At 46.0% G+C, this 17,875-nt stretch overlaps 1 protein-coding gene across 2 annotated transcripts in view; it reads left to right on the forward strand.

The window, feature by feature from the left end:
- Positions 1-9,157: 9,157 nt before the first annotated feature.
- Positions 9,158-17,875, forward strand: part of lpar2a (lysophosphatidic acid receptor 2a) — a 77,896-nt gene continuing 69,178 nt past the window's right edge. The window contains exon 1 of one of the 2 annotated variants that reach the window (XM_041177233.1): positions 9,158-9,214. The gene's annotated coding sequence lies outside the window, so the exon portion shown is untranslated. Of the gene's footprint in view, positions 9,215-11,755; positions 11,855-17,875 lie in introns of those variants that run through there. The other variant, XM_041177234.1, reaches the window with a different exon arrangement.

The following is a 17,875-nucleotide window of genomic DNA, read 5'->3' on the forward strand; positions in this document are numbered from 1 at the left end:
GAGAGAGAGAGAGAGAGAGAGAGGTGGAGTGGGGGTGTGGTTGTAGGGACAAAGAAGCAGTGATAGAAGCAGATCATCAAAAGATGTCAACAACAATAATACAAAAGAACACATAGGTGTTAAAGTTGGTGATATTATCTAAACGAATGCGCTAATTAAGAATGGATGGTAGGGCACTCAACGTATAGCTCTAGTGGGGGTGGGGAGAGCATAAAAGATGTAAAAAAAAAATTAAAATAAATAATTTTTTTTTTCTTTTTCTCTTTTTATAATGGAAATAGGTGGGAAAAGGAAAATCTTTATAATTTATTGGAAAAAAATTTATTTCCAATAAATTATATAGATTTTCCTTTTCCCACCTATTTCCATTATAAAAAGAGAAAAAGAAAAAAAAAATTATTTATTTATTATAATTTTTTTTTTACATCTTTTATGCTCTCCCCACCCCCACTAGAGCTATACCTTGAGTGCCCTACCATCCATTCTTAATTAGCACATTAGTTTAGATAATGTCACCAACTTTAACTTTAACACCTATGTGTTCTTTTGTATTATTGTTGTTGACATCTTTTGATGATCTGCTTCTATCACTGCTTGTTTGTCCCTACAACCACACCCCCACTCCACCTCTCTCTCTCTCCGCCCCCCACACACACACCTTAAACCAGCTTATATTTCAACTCTTTCTTGGACTCGAACTCAAGTTCTGTCGAAGGGTCATGAGGACTCAAAACGTCAACTCTTTTCTTCTCCGCCGATGCTGCCAGACCTGCTGAGTTTTTCCAGGTAATTCTGTTTTTGTTTTTGTTTTGGATTTCCAGCATCCGCAGTTTTTTTGTTTTTAGCCCCGATGCCATGCTCGTTGATGCATTTCCCAGTGCGGTGCTGAACTGTACAGAGAGGGGACTTTCAGCATTCAGAGAAGGGGTTGTTATTGGCCTCAGAGTTTCTGGAGGTGAGGGGTAGGGAAACAGCTGTGGTTCACACTCCCTCAACCCCCACCCACCTGGACCATCCAAGTATCCGGCCATCCAGTGAGGGCTGGATTAGGCTTGGTGGTGCTGCCCTTCAGAGTCAATTAGTTACACTCGCTTCTGCTTGTTCATAAGGAATGGCTACATGGCTGAGATCCTTGGCTGTGAGACTTGTAGCCCAGGAGGGGAGGGGAGGGGAAGGGAGAGGACATGAGCCAGGGGAGGCCAAAGTGACCTTTCCATTTTTCTGGACAACTGGTGAGAGTTTATACTTCAGCCATGGGATAATTGCAGCATTCTCCAGCTCCCATCTGCTGCCACTTGCTCTCTTATACGACCTCTTAATCTGCTATTTCCACAAGATTTGGATCTGCCCTTGGGCTATCAGGCAGTCCGAGGCAGACAGTCAGATTGATGCAAATCTGTCCAGAACCCAATCGGCACCTGTTTGAAAGGAGCTGTGATTTCCCCCCTCCATAAACTTGCAGTTATATAGCACCTTTAACATAGCAAATGTTCCAAGGCACTTAACAAACACAATTTATCAGACAAAATTTGACACAAGAAGACAAAAGGTAGTTTTTAAGGAGCATCTTGAAGAAGGCGAGCCAGACAGCTGGAGAGGTTTAGGAAGGGAATTCTAGAGCTTAGGGCCCAGGCAGCTGAAGGAACGGCTGCCAGTGGTGGAGCAACTAAAATTGGTGAAGAGCAACAGGCCAGAATTGGAGGAGTGCAGAGATCTCGGAGGTTGGTTAGACTTCAGGAGGTTGCAAAGATCAGGGAGGAGTGAAGCCATGGAGGGATTGGGGAGGGGACATGGATGAGAATTTTAAAAATGGACCAGCAGCCAATGTTAGCTCTGTTAGTCGTTGTGGAATCACACATTGCTTCGAAGGGATGAGGGTTTATTTGGGCAAACTTCGCCATTGGTGTCAGGGTGTCTGACACCAGTCCATTGCACGCCGTCTCTAATTCTTCATCCTTTTGTCCAAATCATCATCAAACATTAACTCTTTTAAAAAGAAAACTTGCATCTCTATAGTGCCTTTCATAATCTCCCACAGGGCTTTGCAACCAATGAAGGAACTTTGAAGTATAGTCACTATTGTAATACAGGAAAACTGGCAGCCAGTTTATGCACAGCAAGATCCCACAAACTGCAACGTGGTCGTGACCAGGGTTTCCTTTAATTGATGTTCGTTGGTGGGTGGAGAGTGGGAGAATAAATGTGGGCCAGGGCATTCAACATCAGTGATCTGTACATCTTACTATGTGATTATACCCTCCCATGCTCTCTTCTTCCCCCCACCCCCACGCACTCTATGCTCTTCTTTTCCTCCCACTCTTCCCCCTTCCCTTCCTTTCCCTCCCTTCCAACTCTCCACTCCACTTCCCTCCTCCTTCCCCTCCGTTGTCTTCACTCCTCTTCCCTTCCCTTGCCTCACACCCCCTGCCTCTCCATTGCATCCAGCTCTCTCTTTTCCTTGCCCTCGCCCCACATCCAATCCCTCCTCTCACCATGCTTTTCCTGCTGCATCCTCCCCAACCCTCCCCTCCTGGTCCTGCGCACTTAGAATAATATCGTGGGATCTATGAATTAGAGTTCTGGGATATTTGAATAGTTATGGATACCTTTGGATACTCCTCTTGAACTCCTGAAAAATTGAACTTTGGTTTAATATCAGCACCAAAGGATATCTCTGGGACTCTTGCCTGCTGTAGCCAGTTGTTTTGATCCCAGCTGAGGTTACTTCTGGACAAACCTGATCCCAGGGTGGAACCCAGCTTGGTAGATCCTAACTTTTATTTTGTTTAGATACGTGGGGATGGGCTACTGAACAGAGTCACAGGAGTCAGCTGATGAACTTTTAATGGAAGAATAAAACATTTATTAAACAAGAAAAGATGAACTATGTTAATACTCCTTCACCCACAGCTATATCTTTACAGATATATACAAATTTGTAAGGATAACACAAGTTGCAAAAGCTATCTTATACTTTAATGTTCACAGTAAGTACACAGTCCATGTAAACCAAAAGGTGACCTGTGGTCAGACACACCACACTCTGAAACCAAGTGAAAGATGCCACCTCAAACGGGTGCTATAGATCTCTCACCAACTCCCCCCAGACACTAGTCACACTGTGTGCCAACCGGTCTTATTGAATTCCATCTTTCACACAAGAGCTTCTAATCTCCACTCTCCAAGAACTTGCTTTGGAATCTCCTCCCAAATCAACGCTTTCTCTCGGACACCTTCCCTGAGGGTCCATCTCCAGGGTTTCGAACCCTCCTTCCAATGTTCCTCTCTCTCTGGATTGCCACATGCGTTCAAGCTTTCTTCCATGCACACTGTCACTGACTTAGCTGTCAGTAGTACACCACTGCTTCACATGCCCATAGCAGAGTTACAGACCAGGGAACTATATTGTTTCTTAGGTGCAGAGCTTTGGCATGGTCTCATCAAAGCCCTGCACAATTGCAGCAAGACTTTCTTACTCTTATACTCCAACCTCCTTACACTGAAGGCTAACGAACATATCATTTGTCTCCATAGTCACTTGCTATACTTCCATTTTAACTTTCTGTGGTTTGTTTACAAGGACGCTCCAATCCCTCTGATACCTGCATTTCCCTGTCTCTCACCATTTAAAAAATATACTGCTTTTCCATTCCTTACACAATATTAGAATGTGGTCTTGTGGTGCAGTGGGTAGCGTCCCTACCTCTGATTCAGAAGCTCTGGGTTCAAGTCCCACCACAGGACTTGATGGTCAAGAAAGTTGCATTCATAAGGCAGCCAAACAAGTTGAGTATCAACCTGCAAATCCCTCCAACATATGCCACTGGCAGGGCGGTAAGAGTGAGAGTGATTCCTGGTCAGCCATGTGACGGAAAGAAAATTGGAGCCTCCTGCCATGGCTCCAGACAACATGCATGTAAAAATGTATGTAGCCACAGCAACTTTGACTCCTTGGGGACTGGTTGGCTGGACAGCCAGTGTGGAGATCAGTGCCAGCAGCACGGGTTCAATCCCTGTTTCAGCTGAGGTGGATTTAGGATCTGCCTCCTTGCTCTACCCGTGGTGGAGGTCGCTTTGGGTTGGATCTTGCTTCGGCTCGGGCAGACAATTGAAGGGGATGAACATGATAATAGGTCAAAAATAAACTTTTTCCTACTTGAATCCTTAGCAAATTGTTCCAAGAAACTGTTGAATGAATTCCATGAACTTATCCTCCTAGCTCCTTTTGCCAATTTATTTTGCCCAGCTACATGAAGATTAAGTTTCCCATAATTATTTCACCACCCTTGTTATAAAGTCCTCAAATTTCCTAATTTATACCAACATTCACCCCTCCAATCCTCTTAGTCACAGAATCTCCTAGATTTGGCAACAAAGAAAAAGACTTAATTAAGAAATATAACATAATATTTATATAGCGGTTTTGTTGTAGAAAATTGAACAATATATCTGCCAGACTGGGTCTGCAGCAGGGGGTAAGAGAACCAACCAGAAGGAAAAACTTGCTTGTCCTCATCCTCACCAATCTACCTGTTGCACATGCATCTATGCATGACAGTATTGGTAGGAGTGACCACCACACAGTACTTGTGCAGATCAAGTCCCATTTCCACACTGAGGATACCCTTCATTGTGTTGTCTGGCTGTACCACTGTGCTAAATGAAATAGAATCAGAACAAATCTAGCAGCTCAAAATTGGGACTCAGTGAGGTGCTGTGTGCTATCAGCAGCAGCAGAATTGTATTCAACCATGATGTGTAATCTCATAGACTGGAATATCCCCCACTCTATCATTACTATCAAGCCTGATTCAATGAGGAGTGCAGGACAGCAGGCCTGGCATACCTAAAAAAATAAAGTGCCAACCTGGTGAAGCTACAATACAGGATTACATGCCTGCAAAACAGTGGAAGCAGCGTACAATAGAGCTAAGCAACCCTACAACCAATGGATCAGATCATGAAAGGTGGTGGACAATTAAACAACGAAGTAAGGAGGAGGCTGCAAAAACAGCCCTATCCTCAATGATGGAGGAGCCCAGCACATCAGTGCAAAAGACATTACTGAAACGTTTGCAACCATCTTCAACCAGAAGTGCCGAGTGGATGATCCATCTCAGTCTCCTCCTGAGGTCCCCAACATCAAAGATACTAGACTTCAGCCAATTTGATTCTCTCCATGAGTTTCATGAAATGGTTGAAGGCACTGGATACTGCGAAGGCCAGGGGCCCTGACAACATCCTGACAATAGTACTGAAGACTTGTGCTCCAAAACTAGCCATGCCCTTAGCCAAGGTGTTTCAGTACAGCTACAACACTGACATCCACCCAGTAATGCAGAAAATTGCCCAGGTATGTCCTGTCTACAAAAAGCAGGACAACTCCAACCTGGCCAATTACCACCCCATTAATCTACTCTCGATCATCAATGAAGTGATGGAAGGGGTCATCAACAGTGTTATCAAGCAGCACTTGCTCAGCAATAACCTGCTCACTGATGCTCTGTTTGGGTTCTGCACAGTGCTCCCTCTCAGCTGTGCAGCTGCATAACAGCCCAAAAGGGAAGTCTACAAAGGGCTATAGATAGGGGCCAAAGATCTGGCAATGGAGTATAATGTGGGGAAATATGAAATTGTCCATTTTGGCAGGGAGAATAAAAAGCATATTATCTAAATGGTGAGAGATTGCAGAGCCCTGATCTGCAGAAGGATGGTGAGAGGCTTGGGCTGATAAGTGGCAAATAACATACATGCCATGCAAGTGCTAGGCAGTGACCAACAAGTGGGAATCTAACCATCTCTTTTTGACATTCAGCGGCTTTACCATTGTTGAATTCCCCCACCATCAACCTCTTGGAGGTTATCATTGAGCGGAAGCTGAACTGGCAAGCCATATAAATACTGTGGCTACAAGAGTAGGCCAAAGGCTGGGAATTCTGCAGTGACTAACTCACCACCTAACTCTTCAAAGTCTGTCCACAAGACAAGTCAGCAGTGTGATGGAATACTCTCCACTTGCCCTGATGAGTGCATCTCCACTTACCCTCCAGAAACTTGACACCATCCAGAATAAAACAGTCCCTTTGCACTCCATCCACCGTCTTATATATTCGCTTCCTTCCCCACTGACGCACGGTGGCAGCAGTGTGTACCATCTACAACATGCTCCACGGTAACTCACCAAGCCTCCTTCGACAGCACCTTCTGAACCTGTGACCTCTACTACCTAGGGGAACATGGGCAGCAGGTGCATAGGAAGACCACCACCTGCAAGTTCTCTTCCAAGCCATACACCATGCTGGGTGTACCCACACCACATGGATTACAGTGGTTCAAGAAGGCTGCTCACCACCACCTTCTCAATGGCAGTTAGGGATGGGCAACAAAAGCGAAGCAAAGGATGAGCAAAAATTGATAAAACGGGGAAAAACGAATATGAGAGTAAACTGGCAAGATATATAAAATCATATTGTTAGAGCTTTTACCAGTATACAAAAAGGGAGAGCTAAAGTAAAAGTAAATATTGGCACTTTAGAAGCTGAGACAAGAGAAATTATAATGGAGAAAAATGAGCTGGCAGAAATATTAGATAAATATTTTGTATCTTGTCTTCACAACAGAAGACACAAAGCATACCCAAAAATAGTTGGTAACTGAAGGTCTATTGAGAGTGGATTCTGTCCCTCTCCCCTTCAAGTCTGCTATTGTCGCCTCTATCCTCAAAAATAACTAGCCCTTCAGCCCACCGCCTTTGCAAGCTACAGCCCCCTCTCCAATCTCCCTTTCCTCTCCTAAGTCCTTGAATGCATTGTTGCCTCTCAATTATATGCCCATCTTTCCTGGATCTCCATGTTTGAATCCATCCAATCAGATCTCTGCCCCTGCCACAGTGCCAAAACGGCTCTTATCCAAGTCACAACTGACGTCTGATGTGACAGTGACAAAGGGTAAACTTTCCCTCCTGATTCTTCTCCATCTGGCTGCAGCCTTTGACAGGGTTGACTGACCATCCTGCTCCAATGCTTCTCCACTGTCATCCAACTGGGTGAGACTGCTCTCACCTAGTCCCGTTCTTCTCTCATTGTAGCCAGAGTATCACTTTCAAGGGTTCCTCTTCCCCCTGCTTCTGCAGCAACACCTCTGGTGTCCCCAAGAATCTATCCTTGGCTCCCTCCTATTTCTCACCTGCACCAATTCCACTTCCCCTCAACAAGACCATCTGAAGGCATCTGTACGCTGACGACACCCAGCCCTATCTCACCATCACCTCTCTCGACCCTCCACTGACTCTGAACTACACAACCGCTTATCGAACATCCAGTAGTGGATGAGCACAAAATTCCTCCAATTAAATTTTGGGAAGACTGAAGTCATTGTTTCTGGTTGCCATTCCAATCTCCATTCCCTAGCTTCCAACTCCCTGGCACCTGTCTGAGGCTCAACCAGCCTGTTCACAACCTCGGTGCCATATCTGACCCCAAGATAAGCTTTCAGTCACTTATTGGTGCCATCACTAAAACTGCCTGTTTCTACCCCCATGACATGACCTGACTCTATTCCTGCCTTAGTTCATTTGCTGTTGAAACCCTCATCCATGTGTGTGTTACCTCCAGACATGACTATCCTAATGTATTCCCGGCTGGTCTCCTCTCTGCAAACTTGAGGTCATCCACAAATCTGCTGCCCGTGTCCTTACAGCAAGTCCCGTTCACCCTCACTCCTGTGCTTGGTGACCCACATTGACCCCTGGGTTAACCAACTCCTTGTTTTCAAATCTCTCTGTGGCATCACCCCCTCTTTAAGACCATAAGATATAGGAGCAGAAATTAAGCCATTCGGCCCATCGAGTCTGCTCCGCCATTCAATCATGGCTGATAAGTTTCTCAACCCCATTCTCTCACCTTCGCCCCGTAACCTTTGATCCCCTTACCAATCAAGAACCTATCTATCTCGGTCTTAAATATACTCAATGACCTGGCCTCCACAGCCTTTTGTGGCAATGAATTCCATAGATTCACCACTCTCTGGCTAAAGAAGTTTCTCCTCATCTCTGTTCTTAAAGGTCTTCCCTTTACTCTGAGGCTGTGCCCTTGGGTTCTATTCTCTTCTACTAATGGAAACATCTTCCCCAGGTCAACTCTATCCCAGACCTTTCAGTATTCTGTTAAGTTTCAAGCAAATCCCCCCTCATCCTTCTGTAATCTCCTCCAGCCCTCCGAGATATCTGCGCTTCTCTTGTTCTGACCTACTGAGCATCCTTTGATTTTAATTGTCCCGCCATTGGTGGCCGCAACTTCAGCTGCCTGTGGCCTATACTCTCCCTGTACCTTTCTCCCTCTTGACCTCATTTTCCTTCTTTAAGGCACTTCTTAAAACCTACCTCTTTGACCAAACTTTTGATCACCTCCTTGTATGGTTCAGTGTCATATTTTGTTTTACAATGCTCCTGTGCAGTGCCTTGGGATGTTTTACTATGTCCAAGGTGCTATATGAATACAAGTTGTTGTTTTTGTTGTTGTCTGGCTTAACATTGTGCTGGCTTATTGGTGGCAGCCAGTCAGCCCCTTGAGCTTGCTAAATCATTCCGTTAGTAGTGTGTCTCTTAACTTTTGCCAGGCACTTTTACTCCATATTCCTATAAATCATAGACTAGCAAATTTAAAATGATTAACTTAAAAAGATTTACCACTTTTTGTGGGAGAGTTCCACACATCTAGCACCCTTTGAAGCAGTGCTTTCTAACTTCTCTCCTGTACGGTCTGGCACTGATTTTCAAGATATCTTCCCCCCCTTCTCCCAGACTTCCCCCAGCCAGCAAAAATTGTTTCTACCTTCAACTTCTCAATTCCTTTAAAAATCCTAAGAAGCTCACTCCTAATATTCCAGGGAATCTCTCCTCACAATCCAAGCCCCAGTGACGTTCTGGTGAATCCAGAAACTAGGGATGGGCAAATGAATGCCAACATCCCAAAAGGAAATGAATGGCCCAGCATCACTACCTCCTACTTGACTTGGTTGCAGTGAATGAGAGTGTCGGGTCAGCTCAAGGGGGAGGGGGGCGTGGTCACCAGTGGTGGGGCGTGGCCTTCCATGCTAATGAAGTGCCTTCGGATTGGTTGCTGCTGTTGTGATTGACTGGGACAGACAAAGGGGGCGGGGCCACAGCTCCTGGAGCCCCCCCAGACAACCGCGAGCGTCCGGAGGAGCAACTCCTGTGAGTAACTTTTCAAAAAGTTTGTCTAAAACTTTCTTATGGAAGGGAAGGGGCTGTTTTTTTCCCCTCCCTCCTAAGGATGATTCCACTTCTGTTTTAAGACAGCAGGGATGCGAAAGCAAATTTGGTTCCTCACCAGCAGACAGTTTCAAAATTTATTTCAGGAGTTGCAGGTAACCAGAGGGACCGAAACTAACCAGATTGAAACTGACGGAGGCAAATTAGTTTGTGCACATGGTGAAACTTTTTCCTTTGAATTTCCGACTCTCTTTAACCTTTGTTTTTCGAACCGTCCCTTTGTGTGTGTGTGTCAAGGAAATCTCTTAATTTGCTCTCCGAAAATCGTTCTGCGGTTCGGTTAGAGAAATGTGGGATTAAAACCTAGATCTGAAGCCGCATCAAACTTTTGCAAAGTCCAGCCTTATGGGTTGCTGTCTCGCCCTTAAAGCGGTGTCTCCGGTTACCTGGGAGAGTTCCTGTGCACTGTAAATCTGGCTGCATCAACGCTGGAGTGGCGCCTTTAAGAGTGTGTGAGGGTTGGGGGGGGGGGGGGGGGGGGGAGGAATCCTGAGGCGTGTATCCTGTGTCCAGGCAAATGGGAGCGGATTTGAAAATCCCTTGGCGAGGTTTGAGAGCGCCTAGGGCAGAAGCCAGTACCTCCCCTCCCCAGTGTGATAAGAAATGCCATCGCTGGGCTCCCCGGGGGAGTGGGGAGGTGTTCCCTGGCAGAGATTCTCTATGCCTAGCAGGGAGCTCCTGCCCCACTCTTGCATAGCCCTCATTAACACAGAAAACAACTCGACACACAATCCTGGTCACTTAGCAAGGGAGAGGGCTCCCTTTCTGAGGCTGCTAACCAGAGAGATGAAAACATTTCCCCATCTATCTTCTCCTTATAATGCCCCCTCTTTTCCTCCCCCTCCTCTCTCTCTCCCCCCCCCCCCCCCAACCACCAGATCCACTGTCCAACTTCTTTCCCAGCTATGATCACCCTAGACAATGATCTGGGATGAAATTATAACATCCCATCATCGCTGGTCAGTTTTCAAGTCTTGACAGGAGCTGGCACTTTGTGTATTGAAAGCATTGCTTGAAAACTTGTTATAACCTGGAGAAGGGGTTGTTTGTTTGTTTTGTCCCCCCATTATGATTCTTTTTGGGATGGGGGCGTTTTGCCAGCACCCCAGTGTAGTGCTGAGAGAGTGCTGCACTGCCAGAGGTGCCATCTCGAGACTCGGTCTGCCTCCATGAGTTGATGTAAAAGATCCCACTGCCTCTGTTTAAAGATGAGCAGGGGAGTTTGCCTTGGGTGTCCTGGCCAATGTCGACCTCTCAACCAGCAGTGCAAAAACAGATTATCTGGTCGTTCTCACTTGGTACTTATGGGAGTTTCCTGTGTGCAAATTGGCGGTAGTGCTTCGTTTGTTATAACAGCGACTGAACTTAATTGGGCGTAAAGTGCTTTTGTCTGCCCTGAGGTTTTATAAATGAAAGTCCTTTCTTGTGAGGTGGTCAGTATGGAAGCCTGGGGACAGGCTGGGTGTGGGCGTTAACCAGCCTGCTGTACATGTATGTCTCTGTTCTAACTGGATTGTGTGTGAGGGGCTGCTGTGTTCGCACGCCTGTGAGTGTTTCCCTGCAAGCGCAGTCTCCCATAGAAGCATAGGACTTAGGAGCAGGAATAGGCCATTCGGACCTTTAATCCTGCTCCGTCAGTCAATAAGATCATGGCTGATTTGACTGTGGCCTCAACTCCACTTTCCTGTCTGCCCTCCCCAATAAGCATTAACTCCCTTGCCTAACTCAGCCTTGAATATATTCAAGGACACAGTCTTCACTGCTCTCTGGGGAAGCAAGTTCCACAGACTAACTGAGAAAAAAAATTCTCCTCATCTCTGTCTTGAAAGGGAGACCTTTTATTCTTATACTGTGTCCCCTGGTTCTAGTCTCCCCCACAAGGGGAAACATCCTCCAGCTATCCATGCTATCAAGTCCCCTCAGGATCTTGTATGTTTCTATAAGATCACCCCTCATTCTTCTAAACTCTAGCGGGTATAGGCCCAACCCCTTCAACCTTTCTTCACAAGACAAGCCCTTCATCCCAGGAATGAGTTGAGCAAACCTTCCCTGAATCCTTTTTCAAATAAGGGGACCAAAACTGTACACAGTATTCCAGATGTGGTCTCACCAATGCCCTGTACAGCTGCAGTAAAACTTCCCTACTTCTGCATTCCCTTCCCTTTCAACAAATGCCAACGTTCCATTTGCTGTACCTGCATACGAACAGTTCTGGGTTAAGTCGCAGCCGTGACTTTTAATTCACTGGACCTGGGCTCAGATGCCCATGGTTTATGGTTAAGGGGAACCCAAAGGCACATCGGAAAAGGAGAGGCCATTCAGCCCCTCAATTCAATTAGATCTTGGCTGATCTACACCTTCCTTTCATTTACCTGACTTTGCTCCATAGTGTTTGATCTACACTAACCTAACAAAAACCTATCGATCTGAGTCTTGAAAATGTCAATTTTTTTAATACTTCAGGGAGTATAAGCTGAGTCTGTGCAGCTGGAAATATCTGTTGAGAAAGCTTCATCCTGGATCAGACTCGGAGAAGCTTCGTCCAAGCAGTCAGCCTGAGAGGTACTGGTCCGAATTTTAGGGCAAGGACAGGATCTGGAGTGATACAAATCTGGTGTTGGAAAGGATTGCCTTTATTCCTCAGCCGCATTCTGGCATTTCCAATGACGGCCACTGGGTGCTGATCAGGAGCTCTGACAGCCAGCCACAGCTCCCTGGCTGTGATTGGCCAGCTCGGCACTGAATGGAGGGATCAGCCAGGTACCCTCTGCGTCTGGGGTCGAGCTGTTGGGTGTTGTCATGACATTGTCTGCTGTGTGATTTTAATCTTAACTCTCTCTCTCTCTCTCTCTGTCCCTGTGAGGAATGCTCACTTTAAACTTCTAAATTTTCTCTCTCTCATTCTTTTCCTTTTAAACAAATCTGTTTTCCACGCTCTCGAGCAGGGGCTCTTGCTGGGGTTTGATTCCATGGGTACAAGCTACTGTGAATGGGTGGACTCTGTGTGAGCTTGGGCGCAGTGTGTTTGCAGGTACCTTCCCTAAGGCAGTTAGGGATGGGCAACATACTACATCACTTTGGCAGGAAGAGCTGAAAAGCAGAGTACTACTTAAATGGAGAAGGCTTGCATAATTCAGAGGTGCAGAGGGATCTAGGTGTTCTAGTACATGAGTCACAAAAAGATAGTATGCAAGTTAGGTTAGTTAGGTACAGCCAGTAATTAAGAAGGCTAATGGAATGCAATCCTTTATTACGAAAGGGATTGAACATAAAAGTAAGGATAAAAACAAAAAAACTGCGGATGCTGGAAATCCAAAACAAAAACAGAATTACCTGGAAAAACTCAGCAGGTCTGGCAGCATCGGCGGAGAAGAAAAGAGTTGACGTTTCGAGTCCTCATGACCCTTCAACAGTTCTGTTGAAGGGTCATGAAGACTCGAAACATCAACTCTTTTCTTCTCCGCCGATGCTGCCAGACCTGCTGAGTTTTTCCAGGGAATTCTGTTTTTGTTTTATAAAAGTAAAGATGTTATGCTTCAGTTATACAGAGCTTTGGTGAGACCGCACCACGAATACTGTGTGCAGTTTTGGTCTCCTTATTTAAGGAATGATGTAAATATATTGGCGGTTCAGAGGAAGTTTACTAGACTGATGCCTGGAATGAGTGGGCTGTCTTATGAGGAAACGTTGGACAGACTGGGCTTGTTTCCACTGGAGTTTAGAAGAGTGAGAGGTGATTTGATTGAAGTATATAAGATCCTGAATGGCCTTGACAAGGGGGATGTCGATAGGATGTTTCCTCTTGTGGGTGAGTCCAGAACTAGGGGGCACTGTTTTAAAATTAGGGGTCGCCCTTTTAGGACAGAGATGAGGAGAAATTTTTTCTCTCAGAGGGTTGTGCACCTTTGGAACTCTCTGCCTCAGAAGGTGGTGGAGGTGGGGTCATTGAATATTTTTAAGGCAGAGGTAGACAGATTCTTGTTCAGCAAGGGAATCAAAGATTATCAGGATTAGATGGGAATGTGGAAATCGAAACACAAGAAGATCAGCCATGATCAAGAGGCCGAATGGTCCACTCCTGTTCCTATTTCTTATGTTCTTACTGGCCTTGCCAGCAATGTTCTGTTCCCATGGAAGAATGAAAAGTATTTGATCACAAAGGGTATTGTGGTACAGTTAAATCTGCCCTTTAATGTCCACCTAACCCATGTATCCCTCTCCACTCTCCCACCTTATCCTCCTCCTCTCCCTTCTTCTTCATCTGCCGCTGACCATTTAGACCATAAGACATAGGAGCAGAAATTAGGCCAATCGGCCCATCGAGTCTGCTCCGCCATTCAGTCATGGCTGATAAGTTTCTCAACCCTATTCTCCCGCCTTCTCCCCATAACCTTTGATCCCCTTACCAATCAAGAACCAATCTATCTCGGTCTTAAATACACTCAATGACCTGGCCTCCACAGTCTTCTGTGGCAATGAATTCCATAGATTCACCAATCTCTGGCTAAAGAAGTTTCTCCTCATCTCTGTTCTAAAAGGTCTTCCCTTTACTCTGAGGCTGTGCCCTCGGGTCCTAGTCTCTCTTACTAATGGAACATCTTCCCCACGTCCACTCTATCCAGGCCTTTCAGTATTCTGTAAGTTTCAATCAGATCCCCCCTCATTCTTCTAAACTCCATCGAGTATAGACCCAGAGTCCTCAAATGTTCCTCATATGTTAAGCCTTTCATTCCTGGGATCATTCTCGTGAACCTCCTCTGGACCCTCTCCAGGGCCAGCACAACCCTTCCTGAGATACGGGGCCCAAAATTGCTCACAATATTCTAAATGTGGTCTGACCAGAGCCTTATAAAGCCTCAGCAGCACATTCCTGCTTTTATATTCTAGTCCTCTCGAAATAAATGCCAACATTGCATTTGCCTTCCTAACTAACGACTCAACCTGCAAGTTAACCTTAAGAGAATCCTGGACTAGGACTCCCAAGTCCCTTTGCACTCCAGATTTCTGAATTCTCTCCCCATTTAGAAAATAGCCTATGCCTCTACTCTTCCTACCAAAGTGCATGACCTCACACTTCCCCACATTGTATTCCATCAGCCACTTCTTTGCCCATTCTCCTAACCTGTCCAAATCCTTCTGCAGCCTCCCCACCTCCTCAATACTACCTGCCCCTCCACCTATCTTTGTATCATCTGCAAACTTAGCCAGGATGCCCTCAGTTCCTTTATCTAGATCATTCATGTATAAAGTGAAAAGTTGTGGTCCCAACACTGACCCCTGCGGAACTCCGCTAGTCACCGGCAGCCATCCTGAGGAGGACCTCCTTATCCCCACTCTCTACCTCCTGCCAGACAGCCAATCTTCTATCCATGCTAGTACCTTGCCTCTAACACCATGGGCTCTTATCTTACTGAGCAGCCTCCTGTGCGGCACCTTGTCAAAGGCCTTCTGGAAGTCCAAGTAGATAACATCCATTGGCTCTCCTTTGTCTAACCTACTCGTTACCTCCTCAAAGAATTCTAACAGATTTGTCAGGCATGACCTCCCCTTTATGAAACGATGCTGACTTTGCCCTATTTTACCACGCACTTCCAAGTATTCTGAAATTTCATCCTTAATAATGGACTCTAAAATCTTACCAACGACCGGGTCAGGCTAATCGGCCTGTAATTTCCCATCTTTTGCCTCACTCCCTTCTTAAACAGGAGGGTTACATTAGTGATTTTCCAGTCCTCTGGGACCCTCCCTGACTCCAGTGATTCCTGAAAGATCACCACTAACGCCTCCACTATCTCTTCAGCTATCTCCTTCAGAGCTCTGGGGTGTAATCCATCTGGTCCAGGTGCTTTATCCACCTTCAGACCTTTCAGTTTTCCTAGCACCTTCTCCTTGGTAATGGCCACCATACTCACCTCTGCCCCCCGACTCTCTTGAACTTTGGGGATGTCACACATGTCTTCCACTGTGAAGACTGAAGCAAAGTACCTGTTCAGTTCCTCCGCCATTTCTTTGTTCCCCACTACTACTTCTCCAGCATCGTTTTCCAGCGGCCCAATGTCCACTTTTGCCTCTCTCTTACCGTTTATATGTCTAAAAAAACTCTTGCAAACTTCTTTTATATTACTGGCTAGTTTACCCTCATATTTAATCTTCTCCCTCCTTATTTCTTTTTTAGTTGTCCTCTGTTGGTCTTTGTAGGCTTCCCAATCCCCTGGTTTCCCACTGCTCTTCGCCGCATTGTATGCTTTCTCTTTAGCTTTTATGCTGTCCCTGGTTTCCCTTGTCAGCCATGGTTGCCTCGTCCTCCCTTTAGTAAGCTTCTTCTTCCTAGGGATGAATTTTTGCTGTGTCTCCCAAATTATTCCCAGAAACTCCTGCCATTGCTGTTCCACTGTCTTTCCTGCTAGGCTCATCTCCCAGTCAATTCTGGCCAGCTCCTCCCTCATGCCTCTGTAGTTGCCTTTATTCAACAGTAATACCGTTACATCTGATTCCAGCTTTTTCCTCTCAAATTGTAGGGTAAATTCAATCATATTATGGTCCCTTCCTCCTAAGGGTTCCTTCACCTTAAGCTCCCTTATCAAATCTGCCTCATTACACATCAATAAATCTAGAATTGCCAGTTCCCTAGTGGGCTCCACCACAAGCTGCTCCAAAAAGCCATCTCGTAGTCATTCCACAAATTCCTTTTCTTGGGATCCACTACCAACCTGATTTTCCCAGTCTAACTGCATTTTGAAATCCCCTATGATCACTATGACCTTGCCGTTCTTACACACCTTTTCTATCTCCTGGTGTATCTTGTGCCCCACATCCTGACTACTGTTCGGAGGCCTGTACATAACTCCCATTATGGTTTTTTTACCTTTGCGGTTCCTCAACTCTACCCACACAGATGCTACATCATCTGACCCTACATCATTTCTTGCTATTGATTTAATTTCATTTCTTACTAACAAAGCAACCCCAGCCCCTCTGCCAACCTGCCTATCTTTTCGATAGGATGTATATCCTTGGATATTTAGCTCAGTCCTGATCCCCTTGCAGCCATGTCTCCGCGATGCCCACCACATCATACCTGCCAATTTCAATCTGTGCCACAAGCTCATTTACCTTATTTCATATACTGCGTGCATTCAGATACAACACCTTCAGTCCTGTGTTTCCTGTCCCCTTTCTCATTGTCGTCCCTTTATCTGATGTGCTTGAAGTTAGATTCCTGCCCTTTCCAAACACTCTGTCCTATTTTGTGTTCTGGAGACTTTAATAGCCTCTCCTGGGCTCTCCTTTCTTTTCAGTTTTTTCATAATTTTCCATGAAGTTGTATCCACCTCCCCCACTTGCTAACCTGCTGCTTTGCTTCCCATTAGTCATCCTTCTTGGAGTTTTACCCTTCCCTCCCCCCACTTTCTAGTTTAAAGTCCTGTTGACCACCCTATCTACCCTTTTCACGAGAACATTGGTCCCAGATCAGTTCAGGTGGAGACCGTCCCAACGGTACAAATTCCCCTTGTTCTCCTCCTGATCCTCTTCCTCTCTCTCTGTCTCACACACTAATGTTCTTTGGGAAGGAAATCTGCTGTCCTCACCTGGTCTGGCCTACATCTGACGCTAGATCCACAGTAATGTGGTTGACTCTTCAATGCCCTATGAAATGGCTGAGCAAGTCACTCAGTTGTATCAAACCGCTAAAAAGTCAATGAAAGGGAATGAAAAAGGATGGATCACCCGGCATCAACTTAGGCACCGGAAATGACAATGGCAAATTCAGCCCTGTCAACCCTGCAAAGTCCTCCTTAATAACATCTGGGGGCTAGTGCCAAAATTGGGAGAGCTGTCCCACAGACCAGTCAAGCAACAGCCTGACATAGTCATCCTCATGGAATCATACCTTACAGATAATGTCCCAGACACACCATCACCATCCCTGGGTATGTCCTGTCCCACTGGCAGGACAGACACAGCAGAGGTGGCGGCACAGTGGTATACAGTTGGGAGGGAGTTGCCCTGGGAGCCCTCAGCATTGACTCTGGACCCCATGAAGGCTCATTGCATCAGGTCAAACAGGGGTAAAGAAACCTCTTGCTGATTACCATGTACCGCCCTCTCTCAGCTGATGAATCAGTGCTTCTCCATGTTGAACACCACTTGGAGGAAGCACTGAGGGTGTACTCTGGGTGGGGCACTTCAATGTCCACCACCAAGAGTAGCTCGGTAGCAACACTACTGATTGAGCTGGCTGAGCCCTAAAGGACATAGCTGCTAGAGTGGGTCTGCAGCAGGTGGTGAGGGAAAAACATACTTAAACTCATACTCATCAACCTGCCTGCTGCAGATGGATCTATCCTTGACAGTCTCGGTAGGAGTGACCACAGCATTGTGGAGACAATGTCCCATCTTCACGTTGAGGATACCCTCCATTGTGCTGTGGCACTACCACTGTGCTAAATGGGATAGATTTTGAGCAGATCTGGCAACTCAAGACTGGGCATCCATGAGGTGCTGTAGGCCATCAGCAGCAGCAGAATTGTACTCAAACACAATCTGTAACCTCATGGCCCAGTATATCCCCCACTGAACCAT

The sequence above is a fragment of the Carcharodon carcharias genome, chromosome 30 (genome assembly GCF_017639515.1).
Source record: "Carcharodon carcharias isolate sCarCar2 chromosome 30, sCarCar2.pri, whole genome shotgun sequence".
Taxonomy (NCBI): Eukaryota; Metazoa; Chordata; class Chondrichthyes; order Lamniformes; family Lamnidae; genus Carcharodon; species Carcharodon carcharias.